Below are 22,835 nucleotides of genomic sequence, written 5' to 3' on the forward strand. Positions count from 1 at the left end.
TTAATTTGTCAATAATTTGCAATTCAAAAGTACCATCTTTTGGAAACCTCAAAGCACCCTCTTTTTCAGTAATCTTGCACCATTGTTGAACCCACATACATGTATTTTGTACCAAATTGGTAGACATAACATGCACAGGTGTTTCTTCAGGAGCATCACCAATAAAAAACGAATTTTTCACTTTACCTCCTAACAGCTTCTTTAAACCTTTAAACATTTTCATTTTTGCAATAGTTCAATGCAATTTCTTTTTTCCAAAGCTGTCAGTCTCAATTTTAGTCAGTTTTACTCCTACTACTGACCCTCCTCAAAATCTTACTGCAATATTTCTCTTAGTCAATAACTCTGTTAGTAACAACATAAATACATTCGCTACTCTGTCTGTTGTGCTAAATAAAGGATAGATTTATATTCACTGCGAGTAACACATTCTGCTTACCCTTCACAAAGTAAGACCTTCCGTTTACTCTTCAAACACTACAGGTAAATCCCTTCCGCTTACCTTTCACACAAGCCCAGAAGAACCTGCTACTCCTTTGGACTTATCCTTCAGGATATATCTTAGGCCAAAGTTTCACCAGCGAACCCTTTTGCTGTCACTCAAGCTCAGAAGAACCTGCTACTCCTTTAGTGTGACCCTTTCTAGGTGATATCAGACTAAAGTTTCACCAGCGAACTCTTTGCTATCAATCACTCACACAGAAAATAGTCCCTAATTTAACACTGCCAGCCCTACCTAGCTTCTCAGTGTTATTCCAACAGACGAGTAACCTCAGTGCAGTGTGGCTTCCATTTACCACCCGCTATTCCTTCCCGGGATTCCACAGGTGTGCATACCTGCGTGTTCAGACAACATAGAACAAGACACTAACTTAACATGAAGAGTTAAAACATGTAAGCAATAACCAAAAAAAAGTATGTCCTATGAAATTACCAATATAATCAATAACACCATCAATTCAAAATGAGCAAAATGTCACCAACAGTAAAATAAAACCTTAATATTTTCAACACTTTAAAAATACATCCTAGCATATTAACAACATTTCACAACCCTATTGATACTCACACCACTTCTTGCATCACCTTCCAGTACTGCTTTGCCAGTCTTCAGGTTCTGAGCATTGGAGTCAGGAATCAGGACTTGGACATTTATCTAACTTGGGCAATTATTTTACTCCCCTCTTAAGGTCAATGATCCATTAGTTGAGTAGTTGATGGTGAAATCAATAATCATTAATCACCAAACTAATCAATAATAACCATCCTCTGCTAGGGTGAAGGAAGGGATGAGTGAATGTGGTGTCGACATTTCTATTTTTGGTGCACACTCCCTTAGGGGTGCATCAGCTTCTAAAGCTTTTATGCTTGGTGGTGGGCTTCAAGCTAGTCTAGTATGAACTTACTCATATCTAGGGGGGCTAGCAGTAGAGTGCATAGGTCAATGGTGTTAGCAATTTATAAACAAATTAAACAGAACAAAAAGTGTGTAATTAAGCAAAAGCATATTGGCAAAAGTGTAGTTGCAAAATTAAAACATATATATGTTTATTCTGTTTCATACAGTTATATTCGTACACAATAATAATTACATACAAGCATATAAAATACAGTACATCATAATATTCATAAAAAGAAAATTAAAAACAGATTTACACATCCATGTATTAAAATTGTTCAAGAGAACAAGTGTCGACGCAGCGTTTCGGTGTTGAAAATAAGCACCTTCTTCAGGACTGTTTCTCTATAAAGAGACACACAATTACCATCCAGAAAGCAGAACAGTTTAAAATTATACAGTACACACCTACGTTTAACATGTTCTGTCTAGCTGAAAGATATATAGTTCCAATCATTTCTGTATGTATTTCATATAAAAACAGTTAACTAGTTTTCTTTATTCATTTAAAGCTTAACAAATGGATTTTTTTACCCCTATATTTTCAGTTCATAATGTGGTTCTATGTGATACCCTAATATCTCGCAATGTCAAAAGAGTCTTTCATTCCATTGCTTGCAGAGACAGAGTAACCTAAAGTTGCTACGTCTCTTACCTTAAATATCAATACTCTGGGTTCATTCAGAGTCACTTTGCAATGTCGCGTCTTCATATGACTATATGGATCTGAAAAAATACCCGCACTGATACCTCTGTGTGGTATAATCAATTCAATTTCTAAATAAATAATGATTAAAAAGCAAGTGTTAATGCTATTGACAAATTTTCATCTCTATTCAAAGGTGCGCTCTGTGATCATGTACTACTTTAGCATGATGACGCGTGCTCGATGGTCGAGAGGACCTTTCATGATCCCTCGGTTTGTCCTTCCGGTATGTTCCACACACATTCTCAAAGTGGTTCTCCCCACCACACTTCCTGCATTTTTTACCCATGGCGCGACATTCGTCTGTGTGAGGAAAGTCATAGCCACAGCAGTAGCATTTGAGCTGTAGCTCACGTTGTCTGTTGTTTCGACTGGAGCTGCGACGTCGTCGGTTTACAGGTTGCTGTTGCAATTTTGGACCGAGATGACCTCGATTTCACCGGAGAATACCTTCGTGTGTTGAGAGATTGAATCCTGAAAGGTTGTTCACCCTTTTCACTTCTCCCAGCTTCCATCTTTTAGTTCTATTCCAAGCATGGTGTTGGTCCCATTGTCTTTAACGACGTATGGATCCGATACACCAAGAAAGATGGTGTCTTACGGTGGCCACAAAATGGTATCTTTGAGCCTGACATATTAGATAATTTAGAAGCAATTCTGTTTAAAAGAAAAGCCAGGCCGGCAATGTTTGACTCTTTCCGCCTTTGGCGTAAGGAAGCCAAGCAGAGAGGAATTAAACAAGCAAAAAGAGATAGGAAAGTGAAAGATATGACGGTTATACAGGCTGCTCAACAATTTAGAAGATGAGACTGATCGTGTGATTGAGGTCTCGGATAGACAGCATTGAATGGCAATCAATAGGTGCTATCCTGTGTTAACTCCACAGCGCAAAGATCTTGATGAAGATCCCTTAATGTCTCATCTGTTGAAATTACCTCCGCCTAATGCACCAGGTGCTAATGCACCTGTATTATTGCTACCTGTGCAGCAACCTGTTGTTCAGCCAGGAGCTCCGGCTCCCGTACAATTGCCTCTTCCAGTATTACCGCCTGCACCTCCTTTGCCACAAACTTCTGTATCTCAGTCTCCTTTGCTTTTTGTGTCTCTTGCAACGAGTAGCCCTTCTCTTCCTTTTCTTAATACCGCATCTCCAGTTTTACTTCCTACTTCTTCTCCGATTCGTAGTCGGTTAGTTGATACTGTCTCTGGTCTTTTCTCCCCCCTCTTTGGTCCGTTTAATAGGACTCCTGCTTTTTCCCGGAGGCAATCCCGTAGCCAAATTCCAGATTCTGAGGAGTGAGTAGTATTTGACTCCCTTGCTCATAAATGGATGATGAATGGTTCGCTGTATAGTGTACCCGACATATTGAGTACCTTTCTCCAGTGGAATGCGCCTACGCAGAGACACGTTTTAATGTTATGTGTGACGCACTTATTAAAGGATGGGAGAATATTGAGTTGGATCTAACTCCTCAGGGTTTATTGGATCTACTGGACAGGTTTGATAAATGACTTATTGTGGGTCCTGACGCTGAGGGTGCTATACAGACACTTGTTACCGTTAGGTCCTTATATTCTTCCCGGACTATTCCCGAACCTGATCCTGCAGTTCGACAGAAAATGAAGAATTATCCTATGAGAGAAGTTCCTCCAGTATGGAGGAAAGAGGTTCCGCAAGTGGGCATTGTTCCAGCTGTCCCTGCTCATTTCCAGCATATATGGGTACATGTCCCTTGGAAACGAGCAAAAGTTTTAGCCCTTAAGCAATCTTTGCCGGACCCTCGTAAAAATCCTGCTGGTTATTATAAAGAGTTGTCCCAGACTGCTGATGCGTGTATTATGAATTTGGCTGATATTGATATGCTGATGGGGAATGGAGTTCCACAAGCATTGTGGGCTCGGATTCGTAGAGAGGATCATGGTCAGGCTTTGGGTAGTACTTGGGCTGATATAGTTGCCGCAGATACAGCACAAGTGGGAGGTGCTAAACCAGATGATTTGATTGCACAGTTACCTGGTAGAATAATAACTTGAATGAAGACGATGATGCCTGCCTTACGTGTTAACTGGGATAAGTTAGCTGCGTGTAAGCAGAAGAAAGATGAGAGTGTTTCTGATTTCTTTACTCGGTTTGAGGAGACATTTATTGATCATAGTGGTCAGGATTTGAGTACTGAAGGTGAACAGCGATTATTTGTAGATAAATTTGTCTGTAATCTTCTTCCCGAATTGTCCCGTAAGTTGAAAGATTCGGAAAGTTCTTGGGCTGTTTCTTCATCTGCCCAAATATTAGCTACTGCTCAATATTATGAGAATAGGGACAAAGAGGAAAAAGAGGCTGAGAAGAAGACTAAGGATTTAAAGACGAAAGTTCTTCTTCAGCAGGCTTATTCTCCTCGTTCTGGTCAGCGTCAGTTCCAGCAACCTATTCAGTCTCAGAGGTTGCTACAGAAACCCGAGCCTTTTGTTCTGCGACCTTTTCTTGGTCCTAATCAGTGCGCCTATTGTAAAGAGGAAGGCCATTTTAAGAATAGCTGTCCGGTTTTATTGCAGCGTAATGGTGGATTTCAAGGGCCAAGAGGCCGTGGTGGTTTTCAATTAGCACCTAGGGGTAGAGGCTAGTTGCGTTGCCCCAGGGGCAGCGTCCCTTTCTACCTCAGAATTCTTCAAAATATTTTGATCAGCAGAATACTCAGTCTGCGCAATATTACAATGATGATTATTGTTTTGAAGGTGAAGTTCAGGATTTTCATTCTAGTTAGGACAGCCATGGACAAAGTAAGGGAGTTGTATCAGTTCCAGTGGATCAGAATGGGCCTTATGTTGAGGTAGTTGCTTTTGGTGTTGCAGAGCCATTTCTGGTGCAATGAGAAGTTCTATGATCCATTCAAAACTCCCTGGGGCACCTTTGCCTGGCTTAACAAATGTTTCTGTAGGATTTTCCGGTGCCCCAGTTGCTAACCCAGTTTCATGTCATTTGCCTCTTTCGATTGGTCCTTATGATCTGGAAGCTCCACTTATTTTAACGACTGGTTGTGGAGAGAATTTGTTGGGTTTGGATCTGTTGAAACGTCTTCATGCAACATTGTATTGTTCCCCCTCTGGTGTGCGTCTTACTTTGGGTGAGAAATTGGTTTCTCCTATATATCTATCAAAGGATAGTTTTCCGCCTGAGTTGCAATCTATTCCTGTTACACTTTGGGCTACAGGTCCGAACGATGTTGGTTTGTTGCAGATTCCTCCTTATGTGGTTACCATTAAGCCTGATGTTAAGTTGCCACGCATTCCACAGTACAACATCTCTAATTATGGTGAACGAGCTTTGATGGCTATTATCTATGATTTGGTCCAGAAGGATGTGGTCGAAGAAACTAGAGGCAATGTTTGTAACAGTCCTGTTCTCCCCGTTCTTAAACACAGCGATCATTCTCAACCACCTGTGTATCGCTTTGTGATTGACCCATGGGAGGTCAACAAGATTGTTGTCCCCCAGTTTCCTGTTGTTCCAGATATCCCTGCTTTACTTACTATGATACCCGCCTCGGTGGCATGGTTTTCTGTTATTGATCTAAAGAATGCTTTCTTTAGTATTCCTATTGCTGAGGAGAGTAGAGATATTTTTGGCTTCTCTCTCGGAGGCCGAAGTTTTCGGTTCAAGCGTGCTCCTCAAGGTTATTGTGAGAGTCCCTCCATTTACAGTCAGGCTTTGAAATCTCAGCTTGATGCGTTCATTTTGCCTCCAGGTGCTACTGTGATCCAATATGTTGACGATTTGCTGATTGCTGCTGATTCGGAGGATGTTTGTAAAGATGTGACGGTTTCTTTGTTGCGTCGTTTGTCTGATCTACATCATAAAGTGTCCCCTTCTAAGTTGCAATATTGCCACCAAGAGGTTACCTATTTAGGTCATCTCTTGTCGAAGGAGGGAAGACGATTGACCCCAGAACGAATTCAAGCGATCGCAAAAATGTCTGAGCCAACCACACAGAGGGCCCGATTCACAGAATAAACTTAAGACTAAGTCCTAAACTTACTACTATTTGGTATTCACAGAATGCACTTACTACTTTTGGGATTCACAGAATGAACTTACTACTTTCAGGATTCACAGAATGAACTTACTACTTTCGGTATTCACAGAATAGATTTAAAACTACTAACTTTACGTCTGCACTCGGGCCTTAAATTCGGGCACGGAGGCGGAGTTTCTGGCTTGGGGTGGAGCTTACGGCCCAGAGGTGGAGCTTCCGGGCCGGGGGAGGAGCTTGCAGCTTGGAGGCAGAGCTTCCGGCTTGGAGGTGGGTATTTAAATCTCCACCTCTGGGCCGTAAGCTCCGCCTCCAAGCCGTAAGCTCCGCCTCCATCCTGGAAGCTCCGCTTCTGGGCCGTAAGCTCCGACCCCAAGTCAGAAACTCCGCCTCCGGGCCGAAATTTAGGGCCCGAGTGAGGACGTACAGTTAGTAGTCTTAAATCTATTCTGTGAATACCGAAAGTAGTAAGTTCATTCTGTGAATCCCGAAAGTAGTAAGTTCACTCTGTGAATCCCGAAAGTAGTAAGTGCATTCTGTGAATACCAAATAGTAGTAAGTTTAGGATTTAGTCTTAAATTCATTCTGTGAATCGGGCCCACTGAGAGGTACGTGCCTTTTTGGGCATTACCTCATATTGTAGGCAATGGATTCTGAGTTTTTCTTTATTAGCTAAACTTTTGCTGGCACTTACGTTGAAAGATACGCCACAACCTCTCCCTTGGACCGATGAATGCCAAAAGAGTTTTTCTGATTTACGTAATGCTTTGTGTTCTGCACCTGTGCTAGGTACTCCGGATTACAGTAAGCCTTTTACACTCTATGTGCATGAAAGAGAAGTTTGTGCGTTGTCAGTCTTAATGCAACAATTTGGAGACAAACAATGGCCATGTGCCTATTTTTTGGCTACATTGGATCCAGTAGCCAAGGCATTGCATAGTTGTCTCAGAGCTACAGCAGCGGCACCAATATCTATTCGTCAGTCAGCTGGATTGGTATTGGACAACACCCTTGTTGTTATGGTACCACATACAGTGGATACTCTTTTGAATAGGACTAAAACACAACACCTCACGAGTGCTCCCTTGTCTGGATATGAGCTAACGCTTTTGGCTAGCCATATACATATCAAGCGGTGCAATACTCTGAACCCAGCAAAATTATTGCCTATACCGGATGAGAAAGTCATTCAAGAACAGCATGATTGTTTTCTTCGAACAGAGGAGGAAACGAAAGGTAGACTAGATATAAAAGATACACCACTTGTGGATCCGGACGGGATCCTATGTGTAGATGGATCTTCTTTTAAGCTTCCAAATGATGAGACAACTGCAGCTTATGCTGTTACTACTTTGCACACGGTAGCAGAGACAGCACGTATTGCACAGAATTCAGCCCAAGCAGCTGAATTAATTGCTTTGACGAGAGCATGTGTTTTGGCAAAAGGAAGGAGAGTGAACGTCTACACTGACAGCGAATATGCTATTGGTGTGGCTCATAGTTTTGGTCACTTGTGGAAGGAAAGAGGATTCTTTACTTTCCATGGGACTAAAATACAGCATGGCCAGTTGGTGACTGATCTTCTCAACTCACTTGCTTTGCCTACACAAATAGCAATAATCAAGTGTAGCGCGCACAAAAAGATTACTGATGATGTGGGCCGTGGGAATGCTTTTGCTGATGAAGTAGCAAAAGAGACAGCGAGAGATGTTACGAGTCGTATGTATGTTGCGGGCCCTTCAAGATGGGTCAGAGAAGGAGGAATGTGTGAGGACACAATAGAAAGTGTGAGAATGATTCAAGAATTGGCTACTGAGAAAGATCTGAGTAAGTGGAGAGAGAGTACAGGAATGTTGGACGCGACTGGGTGTTGGACGGAATTGTCAGAGCATCAACGATGGCTGTTACCAGACGCTTATGTACTACCTGTAGTTACTACTATGTCTTTAGGAAACACCTTAAAGCCCACCTGTACTAGCTTTCCCATTTTTGCTCCTGTTTTACTTCGCTCTCTAGTTGTGACTGAGGGAAGCGCCGAGATGCCCCCCGGTGATTCGTGCGCGATATAAGTATCAATAACATAACAACATAACTATAGCGCATGGTCCAGCCCATATTAGTGCAAAGGGCATCTGTTAAATCTTGGCTCCAGTATTGCAGAACAAAGGAATTCCTAAATGTGCAGAAAACGTGGTGAAGCCCTGCATTGTTTGTTTAATGCATAATCCAGGAAAGAGAACCCCAACTCCAGCAGGTCATTTTGCTCCCCCTACGTATCCTTTTGAGGTATTGCAAATGTATTACATTCATATGGATCGTTGTAATAATCTCAAGTATGTTCTGGTGGTGGTTTGTGCCTTTTCCAGATGGATAGAGGCCTACCCCCTAAAGGACAATACTGCTTTGTCTACTGCCAAAGTTCTTTTGAAGGAGTTTTTCCCGAGGTTTGGTTTGCCGCGCATTGTCTGGTCTGACAATGGGAGTGAATTCGTAGGCCAAATTATGCAGAAAGCATGTGCAGGTCTTGGTATTAAACAGAAATTCCATGCGGCAAACCACCCTCAGTCAGCAGGATTGGATATAATGGTACTCTCAAGCTCAAATTGGCAAAGATTCAGGCGAGCACAGGTCTCGCCTGGCCTGATGCCCTACCATTAGCACTTATGTCTACGAGAACTACTGTGCATTCCCGTTTAGGTCTGAGTCCGTATGAGGTCGGTTTTGGGCTCCCCGCAAATGTCTGGGGAGTCCCTCGACCTGAAAAGTATTCTGATATTCCATACCCAATGCTGATTGACTACTTGCATGACCTCACCACTAAATTGCGTGCTCTTCATCAACAGGTTAAAAACGCTTTGCCAGAAGACTCCGCAGAACCAGGTCATTCCATCCAACCTGGCGACTGGGTCTGCGTGAAAAACTTTCAGCGAAAAAAGAATTTGGAACCTCATTGGGGCCCACCGCGTCAAGTGCTACTGACTACACGGATGGCAGTGAAGGTTGTTGGGAAAAAGAACTGGGTCCATGCCGTGCACTGTAAGAGGGTACCTTTGCCTTTGCCTTTTTACCAGTGGATTCATGAGGGCATAGGTGATAATGAAAGTGAAAAAGTGCCTAGATTTGTACCGTTCATTAGTGCATGCATGGACCACACAAATTCTGAGAAAGAAGATGACGACGTGTTACAGGAGGCCGTCCCAACACATCTGCGGTTGAACGCGGTGGATCCAGAAGCCTTGTTTAAGGACCAGACAATCCCTAATAAGACTCAATATAATTTACGATTGAGAATGACCAAAGACAATTGAACTTTTCCTTTTTTTTACGATTTTTCTGATTATACCTTTTTGTTTTGAAATACATTCTAATGTGTTTTCTTCCACTATCCATCAAGTTGCAGGGTGACAGTAGGAGTCTTAGGCTGTGACCTGAGTAGTGACCTAGGGTCTGCAGAACTTGCAGTGTCATAGGACAGCTAACAATCACAGCTAAGTGATCTAGGAAGATTATCGTGAGCAACGCTTTTAGAGTAATGGATATTAAAGTGGAAATTAATGATCAGACTGTAAATATGAAAGATAGATTCAAGAAACTAATGGTTAGTCCATGTGGAATAACCCTATGTATTCTGATATTTTTATGTACTTTATTAGCGTGTGGAAGTTGAGTTGTTTATGTTCTACAGCCATCACCTGTCCCTACATCTGTCTTTTTATCTTTTCCTACTACTGCCTCCCCACATCGGTTTTATACACTTTCAGAACACGAACAGATTAGGAGAACCCAATACTTCAATAATTTGTTTATTCAGTTATTGCATCAACACCAACTAGTGATGAATACTACTGATTGTTGGGTTTGTGGGCTCATGCCTCATAATAAAGAGAGAGGCATGCCGTATTTAGTTTTTTCCATTCTCCTATGAAGGTCCCGCCTGGGCTTATTTGGCTGCGTTCTCTAACCTTTATCAAAACCAGCTACGCTATCTTCCTGGTAGTCCATATGGTGGTGGAGCAGACTTTAGTCACAGTACTTTGATTAAGGAAATAGTAACTATGGCTAAGATTGCTCAGATTAGTAAGATTCCTATAGATGAGAAGAGAGCGTATGATGAATGGAATATAACCCGATATGTTACTAGCCTCACAGAAAAGGCTAAACGTAGGAGCTCTTCGCCAATTTGGACTGTTCCTCATTGAGGTAATTTCTGTTTACAAATTAATGGCCAGAATGTTAAGAATCAGCAGGAGAAGAGTATCTGTTCTCATACTTATGTCTATACACCTCAGATTCCCTCACCGCTAGTGCCATCACAAGGCACATATTTTATCTGTCACAACAGAGCCTATACATGGCTTCCTACTTCTTTCTCAGGAACCTGTTATGTGGCTTTTCTTCTTCCCACAACGTATACTGCTCCTTCAGGTCATTACAAGAAAAGACATGGTAGGGGAGTTCTTGATCAGAAAGACACAGCAGGACAGGAGGCAGCTGACTTCATTAAAGGGTTGCTTCCCTTCTGGGGCCCAATTGCCAATAGCAGATACTTCAGACACTTAGCACGTGTTGTTGAGGCTACCATAAATGAAACTTTTGGAGCCTTGAGTAATGTGACAGCTGAACTTCAGGCGGATCGTCTTATGACTTTACAAAATGGGATAGTTTTAGATATTATCCTTGCAGATCGTGATGGAGTCTGTAAATTGATCGGGTCTAGTTGCTGTGTTTACATTCCTGATAATGCCCCTACAGTATACCAAGCTATCTCTAGGTTACCTACCATCTCAGAGTCTATACACCAGGACACGGGAGATTGGTCTGTGATGGGATGGTTTTGGGGACTACTGTCCACATGGGGATGGAAGATACTAACTTTCCTTGGAATGATTTTGGCTATCATCTTCTCTTGTGGTCTTTGTGTGCAGTGTGGACCTGTAATATGTGGTCTTTGTGCCACTATGTGTGTCCCGAAGCCTGCGTCATGAAAAACAGAATATTAGAATGATGCTACAGCAACAGCTCGATGACCTCATGGCCATTGACATCGACTCAGATTGACTTGAGTCCCTGGTGTATTGCCTGAGTAATGGCAAAAGGAGGTCTGAGGTTCTACGATTTCGGATTTCGTCACGTATCTAGCCGCCATTTTGTGTCCTGTCACCATTTTGTGTTGCCCTCACTCAGGCAGCACGGCGAACGATGTGCTTTTGCTTTTCCAGCTGTTACGTGTCCTTTCAGTTAAAAAGTAACTCCATTGTCCTTGTTCATGAAACCCGATGTCAGGGTTTGACTGAGTTTGTTAATTCATGTCTGGTTCGATTGATCCCTGTCTCGGCCGACTATTTGCCCTCTCCTATTCTTTCCTTATAAAATCTTATCCGACTGGCCTTCGCTATTCTCTCCTTGTATGCTCCTATTACACAACCATCCTTTGAGGCACACAAATACGTCCTGTCACCTGCAAGAGGGGATTGTGGACACCATCACTGATTAATTTGTCAGGAGGGGTAGCACACTGGGTCTGAGAAAGGGGCGTATTTGAGGCACCTGATAGCTTGTTTTCAACTTTTCTCATTGGTTCGTTTTGTATGTGCAAAGAGTGGGATATTGTAAAATATAAAAGACTGTGCGCCGCGGATTGAAGTGGCACTCTCCTTAGAATCCACCCTGTGTGTAACTTCTGGGACAACTGTGCTTAGCTGCAGCTAATAAGCTTCCACATTCAACTGAGTGTCTTGTGTCTCTGTTAGTTGCAAGGCAGGTGAACTTGGGGATTTAGGCGTGCCCTGCGCCGCCCGGCCCATAAGGCCCGGTTCTCCATCTTTGATAATATTCAGACCCAAGTACCGAAAACTAGTAGAAGGCTGTACCTCCAAAACACTATCTGTATCATTCCACACCATTACCTCGGTCTTGAAGGCGTTAAACTCGTAGCCAGATATTACACCAAATTCTAAAGCAAGATTAATGGCTGCTGGAAAGGCTGAACTTATGTCTGAGGAAAATAACAAAATGTCATCGGCATATAATGCCCCTTTCCTTTCCCACCCTTCAAAGACGAATGGCTTAATAGTCTCCTCTTCCCTCAACCGCTGAGCGAAAGGCTCTATGTATAGATCGAACAATAGAGGGGAAAGAGAGCAACCCTGACGGGTTCTCCTAGTAATGGGAAAGGGATCCGACAGTTCGCCATTCACCAACACACAGGCAGAAGGCTTTGAGTATAGAAGTCTTACAGTACAACCAAAGTTCTCCCCAATATTAAACTTATCCAAGACCCCCGACAGGTAAGCCCAATTCACCCTGTCGAAGGCATTGGTTGCATCGAGTGTTAGGACTGACAAAGGGAGTGAGTGCATTGTTGCTATATCTATAGCCCCTATCAAATCATAGGTTAGTTCATACAATTGACAGCCCTTCACGAACCCCTTTTGGTCCTGATGCAAGATACCCAGCGCTACTCTTCGCAAGGACCGAGGCAAAAATCTTATAATCTCCGTTCAAGATGGATATAGGCCTATATGACCCGCAGGTCAGTGCTGATTTCCCTGGTTTTAAAATTAGGGTTATCGAAGCACTATCCCAAAAAACAGGGGGAGATGTTCCGTCCTGCAAGATTTGGTTAAGTAACCTAGTTAGAAAGGGAACGACTGCTCGCTCCAGGACCCTATAAATCTCGGCTGGGAGACCATCTGGGCCAGCAGCCTTCCCCTTACCACTGTTAGGGATGGCAGCCCTAACCTCACCCTCCGTAATGCTAACATTCAGAGAGGCCTGTTGCTCATCCGATAGGGATGGAAGAGACACCCTATCCAACTAATTGTCAATAATTTCTTTATCCAATATTTTATCTTCATAGTAGATATTTTGGAAAAAGTCTCTAAAGATTCTCCTGATTTCCCCATCTGATGTGTACTGTATGTTATCATGGACTATGGACTCGATAATATTGCGTACCCGGTCGGTTCTAGCTTTCCAGGCCAGCAATTTACCACCCCCCTCACCAAATTGGAAGTGAGCAATCTTGCTAGCCTCCCATTTCTCCTGCAATCGTTGATTCAGCACAGACCCCAATTGCGCTTTCAAAGATAGCTTACTATCAAGAGCTTGAGTAGAAACACCATATGGGGCTTGATCCATTTCCTCTTGCGCTTCCAACATTTCTGCCTCTATGGACGCTACCTTCTCTTTATAACACTTCCTTCGAAATGAGACCTTGTTTGTAATGAGGCCTCTTAAGAAGGCCTTAGGAGCGTCCCAAACTATCCCCAGGGCAGGTGACCCAACGTTGGTCTCTATAAAGAGCTGTGTTTCAATAAGTAGGGAGGATATATCATCTGCTGCTGATAGAAGCGAGCGGTCGAACGTCCAAGATCTTGACATCTTAGGGAAACCCTCAAGTTCCATAAAGACTGCCGAATGATCCGATAAGTGGAGTGGAAGATACATAATGTTTTTCACACATTCGACCAAACAATAGTTAATTAGAACAAAGTCTATACTGGACTGGTGGTGGTATTTCTGGTTGCGAAAAAAAAAAACCCTGCTTCTTTCCAGCACTGCTCCTCCAAATATCAACAAGCCCATACTGCTTCATAGACCTAAGTAAGAAAACCCTAGTCTTTGAAAGAGCCAGAGGTCGGCTGTTTGGGGTTTTATCTAAGCGAGGGTCCAGAACTATATTAAAGTCCCCAGCCAGTATCGTCGGTTCAGGGAAAGACAACAAATGCGAAAAAATAGATTTTAGTACGGATGGGTCATCTATATTAGGCCCATAATAGCCCACTATTGTCATTTGCGGGCCAGCTATTATCACTTAAGCGATGACCCATCTGCCACCTGGGTCCACTATTTTGACACTAGTCTAACTTGCAGAGGTTTTTTAAAGATGACTGTCACTCCTCTGGTGTTAGAAGATTGGGAGGTTGAGATAGCAAAGTCGATCCACCTATTTTTCTTCACCATTGAGAGTACATCCGCCTCTGTTAGATGGGTCTCCTGGAGATTGATGATCTGCGCATCAGAATCCCGCAAATACTGCATGATCTTATCCGACCTAGGTCTGGTGTGGAGGCCATTCACGTTACAAGAGACAACTCTCACATTACTCAAAAGGGGTCAACAATGCTTTCCCCCAACTACGCACAACCGCAGCAAGCCAAAAACTCTACCCAAAGTTGAATATTGCCATACTGTGCTTTCTCAATGAACTGTAAAGGTTTTATTTAACATAAGCTAAAATCTTACTGTCTTACATTTAACTCCACTTTGACCTTGGCTTTTTCAGTGAATGTATAAATGAAGATAGATAAATGTTCATTTATATGTAAACATAGATAAGTGTCTATATGTGGAGATGTAAATGATCAGGGTCTGGGGCAGTTTTAGTAATCATGTCTATTATCATGCTTACACCACATTTGAGTAAATCCCTAAATGATTAGAACATTTGTATGAAAATCTGAGAGGTCTTTGCAACACAATTTCAGGGACATTATGGAAGTGCATTAGAAGCAACAGAAACAAAAGCCACTGTTTCAGGAATCTCACATCTTAATTTCAGATTCATGAGGAATGTGTGATGACATATTGGTGAAGATCAGAGCAGCATCTATTTTATTGCTTTTACCAGGCTCCTCAGAATCCTTCCCATGCAATCAACAGTTCATTGGACTTGACTAGTAATTGAGCTGGTGCATGCTGTAGAAATATCTTTAAAGTATCCCTTCTGGAACCAGAGTGGTTCTTTCCAGAGACAACAAAGGGGGTAAGAGAGAGATACAGAGGAGGGTTAGGGTGTCCTTTTTTAAGATGACACTGTATTAAGAGTTTATACACCAGTCTTTTGTCACCACTGTTATTGGTGGGAAGGGCAAGAGACCCTTTTCTTAATATGGCCCTCACTCACTCTAATAGTGACATGCTTCATCATCAGGCTCCCCCCAACTCCTAGAGGTCAGGGTGGGCTCAATCATCTTTCAGGGAGCACTTAAGAAGAGTTTGTGTATGAGGGCATAACGTTTAAAGATAAAATTCCTCCCCCACTCCTAAAGCATCCTTTATTAGTGGCTTGGGAGGGGAGGTTAAAAAAAACTGCTATATTACGGTAAGAGGATGTAATGATCCTTTGACCCTAAACTAGACACCAACATGTTTCATCCCTTTCTATTGGCCTAGTAATGGTCCTGGGCTTTCGTCAGGGTGAGATGTGAAGAGGTCACTTCCCCCAAAGACTTGAGTTTAAAATGGGCATGCAACTTACATGTGTCACACTGCAGGATTTTGGGACAAGTCTAATGCTTCTTTCTGTTTTCTAAGAGGAATTACCTGTAAAAGAAAACAGAGAAAGAAGAAAAAGGACAAAAAACACATATGAAAACAATTTGTAACACATGTGTTGTAAAGCCAGAAGGAGGCATGCTGTTCCCCGTAAAAAGTAACCAGGGAGGTGCCTGGTATTGTGTAGAGTACACCAGAAAAGGACAGTGCTCTGATAGGGTGGCCGTAAAAAGATTCATACTAGTAACAATATGGACTATGGGATGAACATACATGTATTATTGCATTCACACATGCCATTCACAATTAATGTTGCTACACACTGTCAAAGCAAACACAAGGAGATGATGGACAGAGTGCTGAAAATTTTCAAACACTCACCCCCCAGTCACAGATCTGGTTTGAACCCATCATCATTCTTTAGCTCACTTTGCCACCCCAGTTCAGACACAGCTAGCTATGTGCAAATCAGTCTTGACTCTGTGCCTCATGGGAACAGTCCACCCCGAATTGCCAAGCCATGTCTTCCCTGGACCAAAAAAAAGCATTCTGCAACCGATTTCGGGCTAACAGCCCTCATCAGCCAGGCTAGCTTGAATCCAGTGGCAAAGTGAGCAAGGGAGCCACGTCTGGACGTACCCTGCCAACTTAGGGCGAACAAAGCAAACACAAGGAGATGATGGACGCAGTGCTGAAACTTTGAAAACATTCACCTCCAGTCACAGATCTGGGTTGAACCCATGATCATTCTTTGGCTCACTTTGCCACCCCAGTTCAGACACAGCTATATGCAAATCAGTCTTGACCCTGTGCTTCGTGGGAACAGTCCAGCCCGAACTGCCAAGCCATGTCTTCTCTGGATCTCCGGATCTCCTTGTGTTTGATACACATTGTCACACATACACAAAAAAATAGTCCTAGTATTACAGAAAATCATAGGAAGTTGATGGTACTCGCCCCAAATCAACAGGGCATCAGCTCCCAACGAGGGCATGAAGGGAAGGCCTTGTTGTCAAACACTGTAGGTTAGGGATGCAAAAAAGCCTCATATGAGACTATCACCTGCTGACTCAGATGGCTTTTTTATTACAACTTCTTGGAATTATGTTTCCCTAACCTACAGGGTGACAATAAGGCCTCCCCCGTTGACTGATCTCTTGAAGAAAAGCAAATAAGCCAAATTAGCATTATGCCTTCCCTCACAGACTACATTAGATGCCTTCTCTAAGTTAAAGGACACTCTCTCATCTGAACCTATTATTGTAGCCCAGATTCTTCACAGCAGTTCATCCTTCAAATGATGCCTCGGGGTAGGGCTAGGTGCAGTTCTCTCCCAGAGAGACAAATAGGGAATTGAGAAACCTATTTTGTATATCAGCTGAAAATCCTTTCTCTTCGGAAGAATTATGGAATCGTAGAAAACGAAGCCCTAGACGTTAAATGGGCTATAGAGGTCCTTTGCTTTTATCTTGAAGGACAAGAATTTGCCTTGTACACTGACCACGGCTCTCTTGAGGGGATGTCTCAAAATAAGAGCAATAATCCATGCATCATACGCTGGTTTTTGGCACTACAACCCTTCCATTTCTAAACCAAAGATTGTATGTGGAAAGCACAGGGAAATGCAGACTTTTATCACAATATCCAGTAGATCCATTTCTTCCATTGAAGAAAGCTGGAGTGGAGGTATGTGAAGGGACCTCCTCCCGCACCCTCTCCTTATCTGATGAATGTGACCGCAGCTCCCATTCTCTATCTTCCGAATACCACGATTGAGGGCACCTGAAGAAAAGGGCAACTTGTTAGAGGGAAGACAGCAGTCAGGAATCATTCCTCAAACACTTTTAAAGGACTTCTCATTTCAGGAGTAGGTGGGGCCCCACAATTAAAACTGGAGATGGATTGCCTGGTCAGGGTGAAACTGAGTTCTGGGTTCTCTGTTGAAACACTGGACTCAGATGCCGAGAGAGAGCAAGGGAAGCAGCAACAAAAAGGAGAGTGGCCCAAATACTCGAGAGGACAAGGAGGAAGGGATTTGGTGCTGACCAGGAGATGCAAGAGACTGCTAAGCCCTGGTCGAAAGATTGATGGACGCCACTAGAAGAGACACGAGTTAAATAGAAGAAGGCTCCTTGAGGAATTATTTCCAATGTCTCGACAATTTATATTAAGTCTTATACAAGTACTTTACTTCAAAAGAAAACATAAGCAACATGGCATCTCCATAAAATTTTTATATTATTTAGAAAATGATGTTTTGATTTTTCACAAGATTCTAGAGGCTCAAATAATAGGCAACAAAAACAACACTACAATTTCCTGTACATTTCCTGTAGTGTAGTACACCGTTGGTACAGTATGTAATATACAAATATATACATAGGGTGCTCCTGTACATGCAGTCAGCTAATCCATCAATACAATATATACAAATCCTTGTTTGGATAATTATGAACCAAACGGTGTATATGCGTCGACGTTTCGGTCTCTATTGTCTACTTTTCACCGAGACCATCCTCAGGACTAAGCGTTGCACATGGAATCTACAAAAACATATACAATATATACAATCAGTATAAAGGATCCAGCTACTTATGTCCAATATATTATCGTCTGCTTACATTAAAATACCATCACCACACCCAGTGTGTCCAAAAACTTTACTAGATATATACATATGTACAGCCATTAACTCCTTAACACCTCATATAAGGTTCCTCTATACTCACTAGACAAGTTGTCTTCCAAAGCCACAATCCACCACTACTTCTCAGGGTTATTGACACCACTCCTAGATAGACATTACACAGATTCAGTTTGTAGTCCTATCCCACAGGCAAAGATATTGCACAATATCGGGTATGGAGCCTACCTCCACAGTAACTCCACTTGACACGTATAGGTTTCTCTTTAATCAGGTGCACTAGGGCAAAAATCGGCTCTTGAATAGCCTGCCAACCATACAAACTGCAGGGGGAACAAACGTAAAATATCGAGTCACTTAAACCCATCAACTTCGGGGGAAGCCCACTCTAATGTCCGTGACTCACTCAGGGCAAGGGACTTACTTGGAAAGCTTTATCCACAGACGCGACCATATCACTCAAGTCTCCGTCAGCGTCTGTAAACCTCGTTCATGAGCGTCAATGTACTCTTTCGCGTCTATGCGCATGCGCACACCGTAGCGCTCGAATCACCGCGTATGGCGGCCTTCTTAGAAAGGAGTGTAATCTATAAAAATACCCATATAAAAAGGAATTAAATCACCCTATATAGTGCAATTACAGCTAAATAACAACAATCTAATAAACAACAATACAAGTGTAGTTGTGAAGTGGTGGTGAATTAAAAAAGGTGGGTCAGTCCACAGGGAACTTTATTAGCGTGGCTGACTCCCTTGGTTAAAATAGGTGGGAGGGGAGATATGTGCTGGGAAAGTTCACAGCAGAATATCTACAACCCTCTGGTCAGGTCAACATGTTTCTTGCCGACATGGCAATTCTTCAGGACCTAAGTGCTCAGTACTACACAGTGAAAATAAGTGTGAATTACAACCTTATTCCTGGAGGTCAATAAGTAGGCAGGCCAGCAGGTCCTGCTATTGTAATGCGACCCTAAGTAAATCCCTAAGGTGCCTCGCAGTCAGCTCCTGAGGGACCTGCACCCATGAGTCAGATACCCGACACGTGCACGGTCTTTGCCGTCACAACCTACCCCCACAAGTCTGGTCAGGATGATGGAGCTCCATTGGCCTCCAGGAATAAGGTTGTAATTCACATTTATTTTCACTGTGTAGTACTGAGCACTTAGGTCCTGAAGAATTTCCACAGCACATATATCTCCCCTCCCACCCATTTTAACCAAGGGAGTCAGCCACGCTAATAAAGTTCCCGGTGGACTGACCCACCTTTTTTAATTCACCATCACTTCACGACTACACTTTCACTCGCCCTCTCACCCGCATGCACCATATGGCTGGAACAAAAGTTCTCCGATAAAGAGCCTCTCTACGGGTGCCCGTCAGACATTGCAGCGCCAGTCTGACGAGGAGAGGAACCCATATGATGAAGCATGACATCTAGCTTGCTAGGTGTGTGAGGGTTTTAGTTCCAAAAAGGGAAATGCCCTTTTCCCTTTCACCTTCCTCTATGCTGCACGCACACTTGTCTTTTCACATTCTCATCGGGGAACTTTGTACCCCTCTTGTGCTACTAGTTACTCTGGGTAGCCTAGGAGCAAGGCAAGCAGGTCAAGTCTGCATTTTTAAGACAGCAAGGCAGTCCTTCATGCAGCAGGGTAGTCCGTTTGCTGAATCTGCCACAGGCCCAGGAGTATTGTGATGAGTGGCTCTAGGGGGGAGATTTACAAGCCCCTTGCGCCTCTTTTACGCCGCCGTGGCATCACTTTTGTGACACAGCGGCGGAGGAAAAGATGCGCCATGGTGCGGGGTATTTACAACGTGACGCATCTCCCAGATGTGTCACTTTGTAAAGCCCTGCGCCAGAAGGAGGCGTTCCATCGCAGGGGGGGGGGGGCGGCGTTCCGGCGCAGGAACGCCTCCCAAAAGTGGCGGAGTGAAATCCACAAGATTTCACTCAGTCACTTTTGGGCCCATGCTGCGTCAAAACCATGCGCCTGCTTGAAACAGGCTTAAGGATTGATGCAGCATTGTGGAGATAAGCCCCCCAGAGCATTGTGGAGCTGCGTCGCGCTTGCGATGCAACTCTAGCAATGCGCCGATTTTACGACACAGATGCGTGACGCATCTGTGCCGTTTTTGCCCAATTGTGCGCCGTATTATAAATGCGCCGCATCCAGGGTGGCGCAGCTGCGGCGCACAATAACTGGCGCATCCCTGCTGATACGTAGGGATGCGCCAGTTATTGTAAATCTGCCCCTAGATGTCCAATATGAATACCTGGACCTGGTTTCAAAGTTGTTACACTCACCTTGAGTACTTGTCTGCGGGGATGATGCTGGACCTTCACTCACTCCTGGCACAGCGTCTAATCAAGAAACTATAACAGTAAATACGGCATTGCCCCAGAAGAGAAGTGGGGTTGGAAAAATAATAAGAGAGTGATTTGCACCACTGGTTCTGCTTCTGGTCCACTAGCCTGACTACTAGTAATAAAGCTCTTCTGACTTCTTGTGTGTGTCTTCTAATGGCATCGATGAGGTTATAAACTATTCCTTTTCATTGCAGCAAATTAATTGCAGCATAGAATGAATTCCATATTACATATTTCTTTGGCGTCCAAGGAGTTATCTTACTCCCAATTATGTCTCAACACATCATGAACCCTTACATATGCGTATTATGGACAGGTGACTTTCACAAATGAATTGTTCACAAATTATTTGTTGCACCTCTGCAGTCTTTTGCATCTGTTAATGAGTTCAGGAAAGGTCACCAAATGCGCTCAGATACGAACCAAGCATTCTTTTTCTCTCAAGCTATGTTGGTCAAGAAATAAATTTTCTGTTGATGAGTTTTGATCCTTGCAACTGTTACGGAGTCTTTTGACACAAAAAAGGTAGTGCACTAACTTTATTTGTTTTCCCTTAGTTTGATTTGCCATTTTCATGCAGCAATCAGATGCCGCAATGTCTGGGAACACTGAAAATAAATGCTGGTGCTGGAAGGAGGATGCCATTGCAGGAGCTCGAAACGAGGTAAGCAGGTTTGCTGGCTGGAATCAGGACTTGCAGGGAGGTGTCTGGAATGCACAGCTATGTTCTTTGTGCTTTTTTCTGGGCAAGAGTGAGGAACTCCAGGAGAGCCGGAGGAGAGAGGAGTGCAAAGTTGTGCGTTCTAGGCCCACATACTTTGGCAATAATGGACAACGACACAGGGCATTGTTGAGAAAAGAAGTCCACTTCAAGTAAGTATTTGAATTTGAATTTTGAGTTATTTGTAGAGCGCACATTCACTAAGCAGTTTCTTGGCGCTATAGGATTTCAAACTGTGGGGAAGAGAGGACTAAGGACTGATAGCTTGCTCAAACAGAAAAGTATTTAGGGCTTTGCGAAACTCCATGTATGAAAGAGAGGATCTGAGGGGGGGGGGGGAAGGAGTTCCAGAAAGTGGGTGCTAGTACTGAGAATTTCTGGCCACCAGATCGTTTTTTTCTGAACCGGGGGATAACTAGCAGAGACTTGGAGGAGGAACGTAAGTCTCTGGCGGGGCTGTAGTTAGTAATGGCAGAGTTGATAAACGCAGGGGCAGTGCCTGCCCGAGCTTGAAAGGTGAGGCAACCAAGTTTAAAGAGAGCTCTTTGTTTAATTGGAAGCCAATGGAGGGCCATCAGAAGAGGGGTGGAGTGATGGAATTTTGGTAGGCCATACACCAGTCGAGCTGCCTGGTTCTGCACCATCTGGAGGCGTTGAAATGCATAGGCGGGGGCACCGTTTTAGATGATGTTCCCGTAATCGATCTTAGATAAGATCATGGCCATGACAATCAGTTTAAGAGCGGAAAGAGAAAAGAACCGGGATACTTTTCTAATGATGCGTAAAGAAAAAAAACAAGAAGAGACAACGGAACTTATATGGGTGTGAAGTGTCAAATGATGGTTGAGTGTGATACCAAGGGTCTTGACAGCATTAGAAGGAGAGGGGGCCAAGGGAGTTAGGCCAAAAGGAAGACGACCAAGGGTTGCTACAGCCTCCAGTCAGGATCAACTCTGTCTTATCCGGGTTGAGTTTAAGATGGTTTGCGTTCATCCATGCCCGGATAAACAGTAAGACCGACTGGAAGCTGGAGGCACCAAGTGAAGAGGAAGAAAAATTAAAAATGAGCTGGAGGTCATCAGCATAGTTGTAGACTGTGACCTCCATCTGTTGGAATGCAAAAATGAGAGGAAAGGTATAAAGATTAAATAAAAAGGGGGAGAGAGAGGAGCCCTGGGGAACCCCACATATCACCCTGCTAGGCGAGGCAGAAAATTCGGCCAGATGAACCGCCTGTGTGCGCCCCTCCAGGAAGGATCCTATCCAGGCAAGGGCCTGTCCCCCTATACCCGCCGCCTTGACACGGGACAAAAGGATGGAGTGGTCAACCGTGTCAAAGGCGCTGGATAGGTCGAGGAGGACCAAGGCCTGGGGGGTGTTGGTGTCGAGTCCTTCCCTTAGTTGGTCCATGGCTGAGATGACCACCTTCTCAGTGGAGTGGCGGGGTCGAAAGCCTGCCTGACAGGGATCAAGGTAATTACTGCTCTCTATAAAGGAGCTGAGCACCTGGGTGACATGGGACTCTGCTACTTTTCCCAGGTAAGGGAGAAGGGATATGGGGCAGTAGTTTGCAGGGGAGGAAGTGTCGGCTCCTGGTCTTTTTAATATAGGAAGAATTATGGCAGTCTTCAGAGGGGCCGGGACAGAGCCTGAGGTGAAGCAGTTGTTCAGGAGGGCAAGGGCGGGGGAT

The sequence above is a fragment of the Lissotriton vulgaris genome, chromosome 3_1 (genome assembly GCF_964263255.1).
Source record: "Lissotriton vulgaris chromosome 3_1, aLisVul1.2, whole genome shotgun sequence".
Classification (NCBI taxonomy): domain Eukaryota; kingdom Metazoa; phylum Chordata; class Amphibia; order Caudata; family Salamandridae; genus Lissotriton; species Lissotriton vulgaris.